Here is a 9,526-nt window from a genome sequence, read left to right as displayed (position 1 = left end):
CCTGCAATGCAGGTGGGATTTTACTGCTTCCAGACAGGCTGTGTAGATTGGCATTTGTTTTTCTGGGTAAGTACAGGAATGTGTACAGCAGGAGCAAAGCCTATGTTCAGCCAGTAATGGTGAGATGACTCCCAGAATTTCGTAGCAAGGAAGGAAAGAGTTCCTGGTGACTAGAAAAATCTTTTAGGCATCAATGTATTAGACAGAAATGTGTGTGGGAGTACTGAGCTTGTCATTCGTGCAGTACATGCAGTACAATACTGAAATAGCTCATTTATCACCCTAGAGACTGCCTGTGGACACTGATAGTTTCTGTGCTTTCTTTGCAGTAAAAAATGTGTGTATATATATATTTAATGTTGAAGGGGTATAGCAATCTTGGGCAAAAGCAACCTTCAGCTTTAGCCTAGCTAAGTGCCCTGAAAGATTTAAAATGGTTTAGAGAGAGCTTATGAGTAACAGTTTTGCCAGATGCTATGCATAGTTAGGAATCCCAAGGCCGAGGTTAATTAATTTTATTTATCTAATGTACCTTCTACATGCTGAGATCATGGCAACAGTTAGTACTGCCTGAAATTTAGGGATACTTCTAAGAGGCTGTTTAGCTACAGGCAGCTAAATGTTAATGACCTTTTTTCTTTGCCTCCCATTTCAGTCCCTTGTCGTACCAGGGTTCTGAATGGCAAGGCACTGCGTAAAGCAGCGCGAAGGGTGTTGTAATGGAGACAAACCAAAGGGATTTTCTCTCTGCGTGAATTCATAAAATCCGATGATTATGACTTTCTTAATGGCTTCTTTTTAGCAAAAGTCACTATCACACTGTGTTTTCAAGGAAGGATGAATTCTGCTTGTTTTACTGCCAGCAGTTAATACAACTTTTTTTTTTTTTTTTTTTTTTTTTTTTTTTTTAATGAAATGGCACATTCTGTTTGTTTGTTGTTGTTTTTTTTGTTTGTTTGTTTGTTTTCTTCTTCTGAGTGAATAATGCGCTAATTACAAAGGTGAACTGTATAAGAATGAGTAAAGGAGGATTGGGTGTTTCCTGTCTTGCTGGCCATCCTGTTACTTAGTACATTTTGCTTGCTTTTATGATAATGGTTTTGATTTCCCATAGCCTCACCAAGCTGCCTCTTTCCTGAGGAGTGAGCTCGTGCAGCCTCCTAGATGCAAACCCTGCTGTTGAAGCCTGGTAGTAGGCTTGAAAGGCTTTGCCTTGGAATTTCTGAGGTGCCTTGGAGTATTGGCTCAAATATGTAAACTTAAAAAATGTTAATGCTCTATCCTGGTAACTGGACAGGGTGCTCTTCAGCACTGCTTCGGGGATAAGTCAGAGCAGAATGGCAGGAAAGGCGGCCTATGGATTCTCTGCAGGTGCATGCTGCTGCCTGCTAGCTGGCTGGTTAGCAGCAGACAAACAGTTAAACAGTTGGATAATTGTGTGGATAATTACAGGACTCCATGTTTTAGTAGTAACCTGCATTCAAGATCTTCTTCTGTGCATAATTAACAACAAAACACCCGGCTATCTTAGTTCTCTGTTTACTACGCTTTATGATATCTGGCCCAATATAATGGTTAGCAGCCTCTTCACATTTTCCAACATGCAATTAATATATAAAAACTGTAGCATGTTTTAGTCTTTTGTTCACTAAATATGCTGCAGTAGGTCAGTATGCTATAGCTGTTAAGATAAATAATTAAGCAGGATGGTTGTCAAAATTACTTAATGTTCTATTTTGATGTGTTATTCTTACTGCTTTAAGTTTTGCTTCATAATTTGATGATTAATTCATGAATTTCAGCCTTTCTGAATTATGTCATGAGTATGAATTGTTGCTGTAAAAAAAAAAAAAAAAAAACTTGTACATTGAAATGGGAAGTTTTCCTTCCTTTCCAGTAGAAGAGGTGAGACTGCTTGTTGTTCACACAACACTTGGTCGATGGGCCATCTAAATATTGCATAAGGCTCGATATTACATGCTTGAAGGCATCAGAAATGAGAATAACCTAAACTTCACATGTAGATGACTTCCATGGAGGTGTATTAAAACTGCTGTAATGTTGAAATAAGCCAGATTCTTCCTCTGAAGATCTTGTCCTGTAAAGAAGGCGTACGGGGTGCTTGAGGTAGTGGATGTTCTTCATGCCAGTGGCATGGGCACCAGCACTGGGAAGGGCAAGGCAGCACCCTTCTTGGCCACATGGGCTGCTAAAGGGTGCTGTGCTGCACTGGGCTCGTCCTCCCAGAGTTTCCTTTCATTGGCTTTTGATTAGTTTGAGCATTCAGGGGGGAGGGAAGTAGATTGGAACATTTTTGCAAGCATCATTAGTGTCAGATGAATAAATATTGTCATCGAAGGTGAACTGTTGTTATTTATTTAAAGAAGTATTCGCTTATTTATGGTCAAGAGGGGCTTTTGTAGTTCGTGATGCTGACGTTTTTGATGTGACTTCTATGTTTTTATTATTAGCTTATGCAGATTAGTGGGCTTTACTGAGAGTTGCACGTGTAATCACGTCTAAGTTGAAACAGAGTTCCTTTGAATTACAGCAGATCTAATTTATCATTATTTGAGTTGACAAATTAAATGTATTGTTTTTGGATGAATCCTGTTTGGCTGCATTAATTGAGCACAACTGAATCTATTTACATAAATAATTTTAGAACAATGTTATTTTTTGATAAGTAAAAATTTGCCTGCCTTCTGTATTACCTCAGTGCTTGCTTTTATTAGAGTATGAGAAATAATTGTAGTTCTCTAAATGAATACGTTTGAATATGAGATGTAAGTGTTGTTACTAATTTATCATATATAGGAAATATATGGATTTGATTTTTGTTTTGTGATAAACTGATCCTAGAGCAGACCAGGAGGATGAAAGGGCTGAAACTCCACTCACAGGGCACTTGCAGCTGGGGAAAGGCCTCTGGCTTTCAGCAGGGATGCATTGCTTGTGTGCTTCTTCTGAAGGGCCACAGTTTCCTGTTAACCACTGTAGAATCATATTGTCTGATTTAAAAGTGCTAACAAAAGTAGTTCCTTGAATAAAATGACATGACCAGTTGGCATATGTTCTTTGACTCTGGAGGGGTGACCAGAGCAGCACAGGGCAGTGTGGGGTTTGGGGAAGGGCTGCTTTCTCATCAGCTCTGTCAGTCCTCTGTAAGAAAAATCCTTCTGTGTGCAATGGGAGCAGGCATCCCAGGAACTGCTATCGGTAAGGATCTTGAGAAAAGGTCTGGAGGTGACTTGCTCTGGAGATCCTGCACAGTGCCCCTTGGGGAGCTGTGCCCACTCCCCCAGGTGCGACCTGTGCTGCGCTGCCCCTGGGGTGGGCACCAGTCCCCTGCTGGCACCGGGGGGTGACTTGGGTCCTGCTCCCATGGACACACCAAGGCTTAAAGGTAGGTAACAGTGCAGACATGCTGCTTAAATCCGATGAGACATTTAGGTACTATTCCAATTTAATTGGTCTCTCTCGAGAGTAAGAAAGAAGTTAGTCCTTTTTTTGGCCCCCAATCCTGTCTGTTGGGGAACCCAAATGCAGTGCTATTTGTTCTGCTACCCGCTGAGAAATAGGCAGAAATTCAGCAGCTGCGAGCAGCCCCACAGCTCAGTCTGTCACTGTCTCTCGTCTGTGCTGCTCTGGGACCACCTGGGAATTGTGTCAGTGGGAATGTGGTTTTAATTTTGTCCCTGAGGCAAGATCCTCTTCCTCCCTCCCCCCCCCATCATCATTCTCCTTAGGTTTCAGTACTGGTTAGAGCCTCTAAAATCATCCCCTTAGGCCTGGAGGCAAACTGTTTAAGGCATGCTTTTTTATTTCTTCTAGATATATGGAACTTTTCTGACACAGGATTATTATTATGACACATAATTATGATTGGATGTCTTCATTATATAATTGCATGATATATAATGAGTAGCAAAAGCTTATTTCCTTTGCTCTTTGAATACTGAACTTCTGAGATTAATTAAGCTGATACTGAAAATGCTTTTAATTATATATGCTGCATAAACATCACTATTAAGATCAGATGAGAATATTATTGCCTGAACAGTTTCGTTTCTTTTTTTTTTTTTTTTTTTTTTTTGAAATATCCACTGTGCATTTTATATTACTGTCTGAAGAAATGGCTTTTTTTTTGTGGGTGTATGTGTGTGGGGAATCTTCTTGGACAGTGGATGAGATAATAGGGTAGTACCTGAATATTTGCTAGACCAGCTACTTTGGTCTAATTGCAGTATATAAAAGCAAGCCACTGTAAAATTAAGAACACTTTATTTCAGTAAATAAATGCTTCCACATGTTTAATTGACAATCTAATGACCCTCCATAGGTAGGAAACTGATGAAGTACATTCCCATCCTTCCTTCTGAAGCTCCTCACCCTAAAATCCTGCTAAAATTAACAGCAGAAATGATGCAATCAGTGAAGAGAATTACAGCTGGTTTTCAGTGATTGAGTTTGCATGAACAGTCAGTTCAGAGGAAGACGAGCATCTCTGCTGAAATCAGTCAGATGGAAGAAGAAATCTGGATTTGGATAACACTGGATGAAGCGATGGGCTAACATAATGGGATAGAGATCTTCCCATGTTTGGATTTTAAAAGATAGGTTGTTAGGTTTATTTAAGATTCAACAGTTTGCAGGACTAATGTAAATGAGGCCAAAAAAAGAAGTTAGATTTGTGGATTTGACAAGTTATTCGGTGTTTGTGGAGTCACTTTGCACACCAAGAGTTAGGATTTCTACCTGTTACATGCCATGCAGTTTAATACTTGTGCAACCCTGTTACTATTACCTGTGATTGCATGAGTAGTTTACTCATCCAGTGTATGTGTACGCAGTCCTGGTTCAGGAAAATAAACTGGAGAAGGGGATATATGAATTGAATGGTTCTGGTTTGATGTGAGTTAGTAGCAGTGACCTCGAGATACTCGTGGCAATCTGCTTTCTAGCCCTTCTCCACCATGGCCGTGTGCTCTCAGTTTGCCCATTCCCCTTTTGATGGGCTTTCTCAGGACTCGGTCTTGCTTTTTCTTCTGTGGTTTCGGAGATTTTGTTTGAATTCCACTGTTCCATTTAATCTCATGGCAAAGTGGCACTGTGTGTCTACAAGTTATAAAGGACAAACTTCTGAGTCATATCTATGGTCTTCCTCACAGCAGCTTGCACCTACTACTGGTCTTGAAACTGGACAAAAATAAGTTGTAGTCTAAACCAGTTGTCTTGCTCTGTTTTATGTTCGCATTTCTGCTTGGTGGGAGAACTTTACTGTCAGTCAAACATTAGTGATTTACAGGATTATCAGCATGCAGAAGGTAATATGTGAATGAAAGGGAGGTGGAAAATCAGGATGTACTAAAATTGTACATTAACATTTTTTGTAGGTTATGTCAAAAGTGTGATTTAGCTACCCTTTTCTAGTGAAAATTGCCCTGAAGAAAAACTGCTTCTGTTTTTACACAACAGCCATAATCCTCTCTGAGGATTATTATGGACATGTTGTGTTGAGCACAATAGGAAGTTTTTTTGTTTGGGCCTGGCTTGACCACAGTCTTGTCAGCTGAATCTACGAGCAGTTTCTTCCCTCCCTTTTCTTTCCAACTCCAGTCCACAAGAGATGTCTTGTTCTAGGCATGGGTAGCCAGAAAGAACAGATGAAATAAGAATTAATAAATAACAGATGGTCTTGTGAACTTTCCATTTCATTGAAGGCTTTTGGGAACATATGCTTAAATTAGCAAAAGACAATAGGCAAGGTAATTGTTACCATATGTAATGAATGTATGAATGTATCAGCAAAACCCGGGGTTGCCTGTATTGTAATGCATGCAAAGGTTTTCATCTTCTGAAGAGAACTTCCTGGAAAGTGAGCAGAAAGTTTTGCCACCATCTCCCCTTCTGTCCAAAGGAAAACACTGTTTTTTAGCGACAGTGTTCACATCCTTCCTTACTCAAGCTTGCTTTCTTAAGTCAAGGCAATCTGTTCAGCGATTTTTATGCTTGTTGTCACACCTGGATTTACTGTGCTATCTTCTAACACCAGGTAGGGGTCCTACCAAGGGATTGGTTTTACCAGCAATCCCTTCTCCATCTGTTGTCAGTTTTTAAAGATCTAGTTATGTCTTTGATACCCTTTCCAATGAAGTGTTATTAGTGTGCCTGCAGAATGTAGACAGAATAAACTTTGTTTTTTTTTTTTGGAGTACCATTTTTTTCTTTTGTGTCTCAGAAGACTTAAAAGGTTGACCAAGAATTACAGTTCTGTTGACTACACTGCTTTGTGCTGCTGTCTTTATGCATTTGTATAGTTTCCCTGTCTCCCATACAATAGGCATTTTGCGTATCTGTCAAGTGCTCAGGAAAATTGACTCATTTATGTTTCCTCTTTCCCTCTCACTAGTCATTTACAACCATCTAAATGGATGTGTGTTTGCAGCAAAGAAGAACTCAAATTCACTAATTGATGCACAAATACACTCATTTACATGCAAATTTGTTTTTTTAGAAATGCATCTATTTGCATAAATAAAACCTCTTTTCCAAATATTACTGTGAACAAAAGCAATTTTCATGGATGCCAAAAAAAAAAAAGTGGCTGAAAAGAAAAAGGCAATTCAGAATTTGCATGATAGTTACTAATTGTTTTCCTTGCTATTAGCCTGTCTCTGCTTAATAGACAACACTGGTTACTATTTCATTTCTGGACACAAATCAATGTGAGGGTTCTGGCCTGCAGTAGAGGATCTTAACTGAGCGTACTGAGGTGTGCAGGTCCCAGGCGCAGGCGTGTGGCTGAGCAGCAGCTGTGACAGAGCCAAGTTCTTGGCCCCATGTCTCGGGGTGCTACCATGCGCTGCTTCCCATTGTGCTTCCTTCTCACGGGACATTGTGGAGCTGGGAGAGAATTTTGGCTTTCTTGGAGGGAAGGAGGAAGTATCTTTGAAGCTGGCTTTGCCAGCTTTGGTTCAGCGGGTCAGTCTTTTAAAATGCTGGTATTCCTTGTAATTAAATGCTGTTCCTACAGTGCCAGTTTTGGTTACAGTAGCCCAAAGCTGAGCCTAGGTAAGAGTTTTGTAGGTCCTGGGTCCGGATCAGCCTTGCTGGTTGCTGGAGGAGAGCAGGCTTGCTGGGGCATGTAGCTCCATTTGCTTGGAGTGTGGACCCAAACTGGAGGCAAAGGACTGGCACATGGCAGAAAGAACCCTGCTGGCCCTTTGTAGTTCTGGGATATAGAGACTTCATTAATGACACCTGCAGCATCACATACAGCAGCATCCACAGTTCCAGCCAGTATGGGGAGGGGGGAGGGAAGGGGGAAAACAGAGTTTTCTTTTCTCATCTGTAACTTTCTTCCTCTCCCTTGCCCATACTTCCTGCTTTTCACAGCAGTTCTGGAAGAATTTCAGGAAGCAGATCTATTATCAGCCTTTACAGATGTTTCTGCAGCTTGCCCCTGCTGCAGCAGACCCATTTCCTTTGGGGCTCAGTGCCCCTTTCCGCTGCCCGCGCCTGGTTCCAGGGGCGTCCTGGTACCGCGGTGGCCAAGCATGCCTCGCTGTGTTCCTGTCTTTTCAGGAAAAGTTTGACATTGTGGTTTCCTTCATGAGAAATGTCTCACTTGAAAAGGAAATGTATTTTCCTTCTAAAAAGGCACGCCACAAAGAAAGCCCCGGGAGGCAGAAAGCCACCTCCGGAGGTGCCACCTGGGGGCAAGGCTTGCTCCGGCCCAGCCCAGTTCGAAGCCCCAGTTACCGGCACAATGCACTCAGCTGTGTCTTCATGCTGCTTTTCCCAGGGGGTTTCAGAACGTTTAACAAAAGAGAAGGGGAGAGCGGTGTCAGTCCCAGAGTGCCAAGGAAGAAATGAAGCAAGAAAGAGTTAGATTTCTAGGAAAGAAATGGCAGAGAGCAGTGTAAGATTTGCATCTCCTGAGACTGCTTCTCTGCCCCTCTGTTACGTTCCCTTGCCTCTTTGTGGCCCTTGGAAATACATGGTGAATCAAAGCGGCATCCGTGGTGATGAATTTGTTGGCTGGGTAGTGACATGCATCCCATTTTGCAGCTTGCAAAAGGGGTGCCAAAATGTCTGGTGTGATCTCTTTTTCTGGAAGATATTTCTAACCTGTTTATCATTTTAAAAACATCAGAGATGAGTAACTCAGTTGGGATTGTTTTATTTTTGTGTTCTGTTTTCACTGAGCAAAGATAAGCGTAAAGGCGTCGCTCCACACTTTAATTTAGTGTCTGATTATCTTCTTGTTATCTCGGCAGTACATTAATTGAATTACACTTGGTGCTGTGCTGCCTGGCAGAGGTCACCATCCCTATTAACCTTTGGGACCACTGCGTCGTTCAGGTTGTTTGCTTGTTAGGTGTATGCCATGAAGTGCAAACAGGAGGTACCTATCAGCATGGCATTCTTCAGGTACCCAGATTCTCTAGATAGTGAAACAAATCATGTTTCTCATCATTCTTCTGCTGACTCTCCTCAGTCAGCAGTCACACTTTAAAGCATGAAAGCGATAAAATACGAAAATCGAAGTTTACAAAACAATACGCCTATGTATGAAATATAGCATACTGACAAATACATCGTGTGACTAATCCATAGTGATTTTGTATGAGATTTGCTTTAGAATTTTTTATATATGTATTTTCCACAAAAACACTATTAATTTAGGGCTTAAAGACTTTTTTTTTTAATGTTGTGAAACAGCAAACTTTTCTGCCTAAACACTAAGGAAAAATATAAGTTAGTTAATCATGTCATCTACTTATTTTAATGTTTTAACTTTACTTTTCCAATTTTGTGTAAAATGAAGTCACCAACTTTCTTTCATGTGAACTAGTCTTGTACGGCTGAAACCAGCAAGCCTGCTGACTTTTCTGAGAGCAAAACTAGATAAAGAGGGGGACAAACAAACAAGCACATAGAACTCAATCCTGTCTTTTTAATGAGAATTTTGAGGGAGGAAAAAGTCAGCATAAGGGCATGTAAAGATGCCCAAGAGATACCAGGATCAAAGCTTCTGCAAATCTAGCTGCTACGAATTTAATGTGCAAAAGCAATTTAGAGCCTGAGCCTCATTGAACTAGGCTTTGAACATTGAACTTTGAAAAGAAAAAAGCAAAAGTCAAATTTTAGAGGGGAAAAGCTGGTTTTAGAATAGTGTGACTAAACTATCTGACTCTGAAAAACACTGCAATTAATTACATATCTGAAATACTTCCTTTTAAAAACTTTACAGCTCAAACATTTTCATATGTGTTTTCTCTATATCTATTCATTTGCGTGAAAAGATTAGAAGAACGAAAACGGTTCATGTGGTATCTTGGGGGGGGGAAGGGAAGAGTGTTTTTGTTTGAACAAATACAACATAAACCTGTAGCATAAAGTAGCAGAAATAACAGGACAAGTGAAGAAATCAATTCAGATTAAAGACTCTTGATATCTTTCTCTTTTGTCTGTATTTCATTTGTATAAATTATCATTTTCATAACTAAACAAAGTCACT

This window comes from Aythya ferina (genome assembly GCF_964211825.1).
Source record: "Aythya ferina genome assembly, chromosome: 9".
Lineage (NCBI taxonomy): Eukaryota > Metazoa > Chordata > Aves > Anseriformes > Anatidae > Aythya > Aythya ferina.
The sequence above is the reverse complement of the archived record's forward strand: the minus strand, read 5'-3'. Positions refer to the sequence as shown.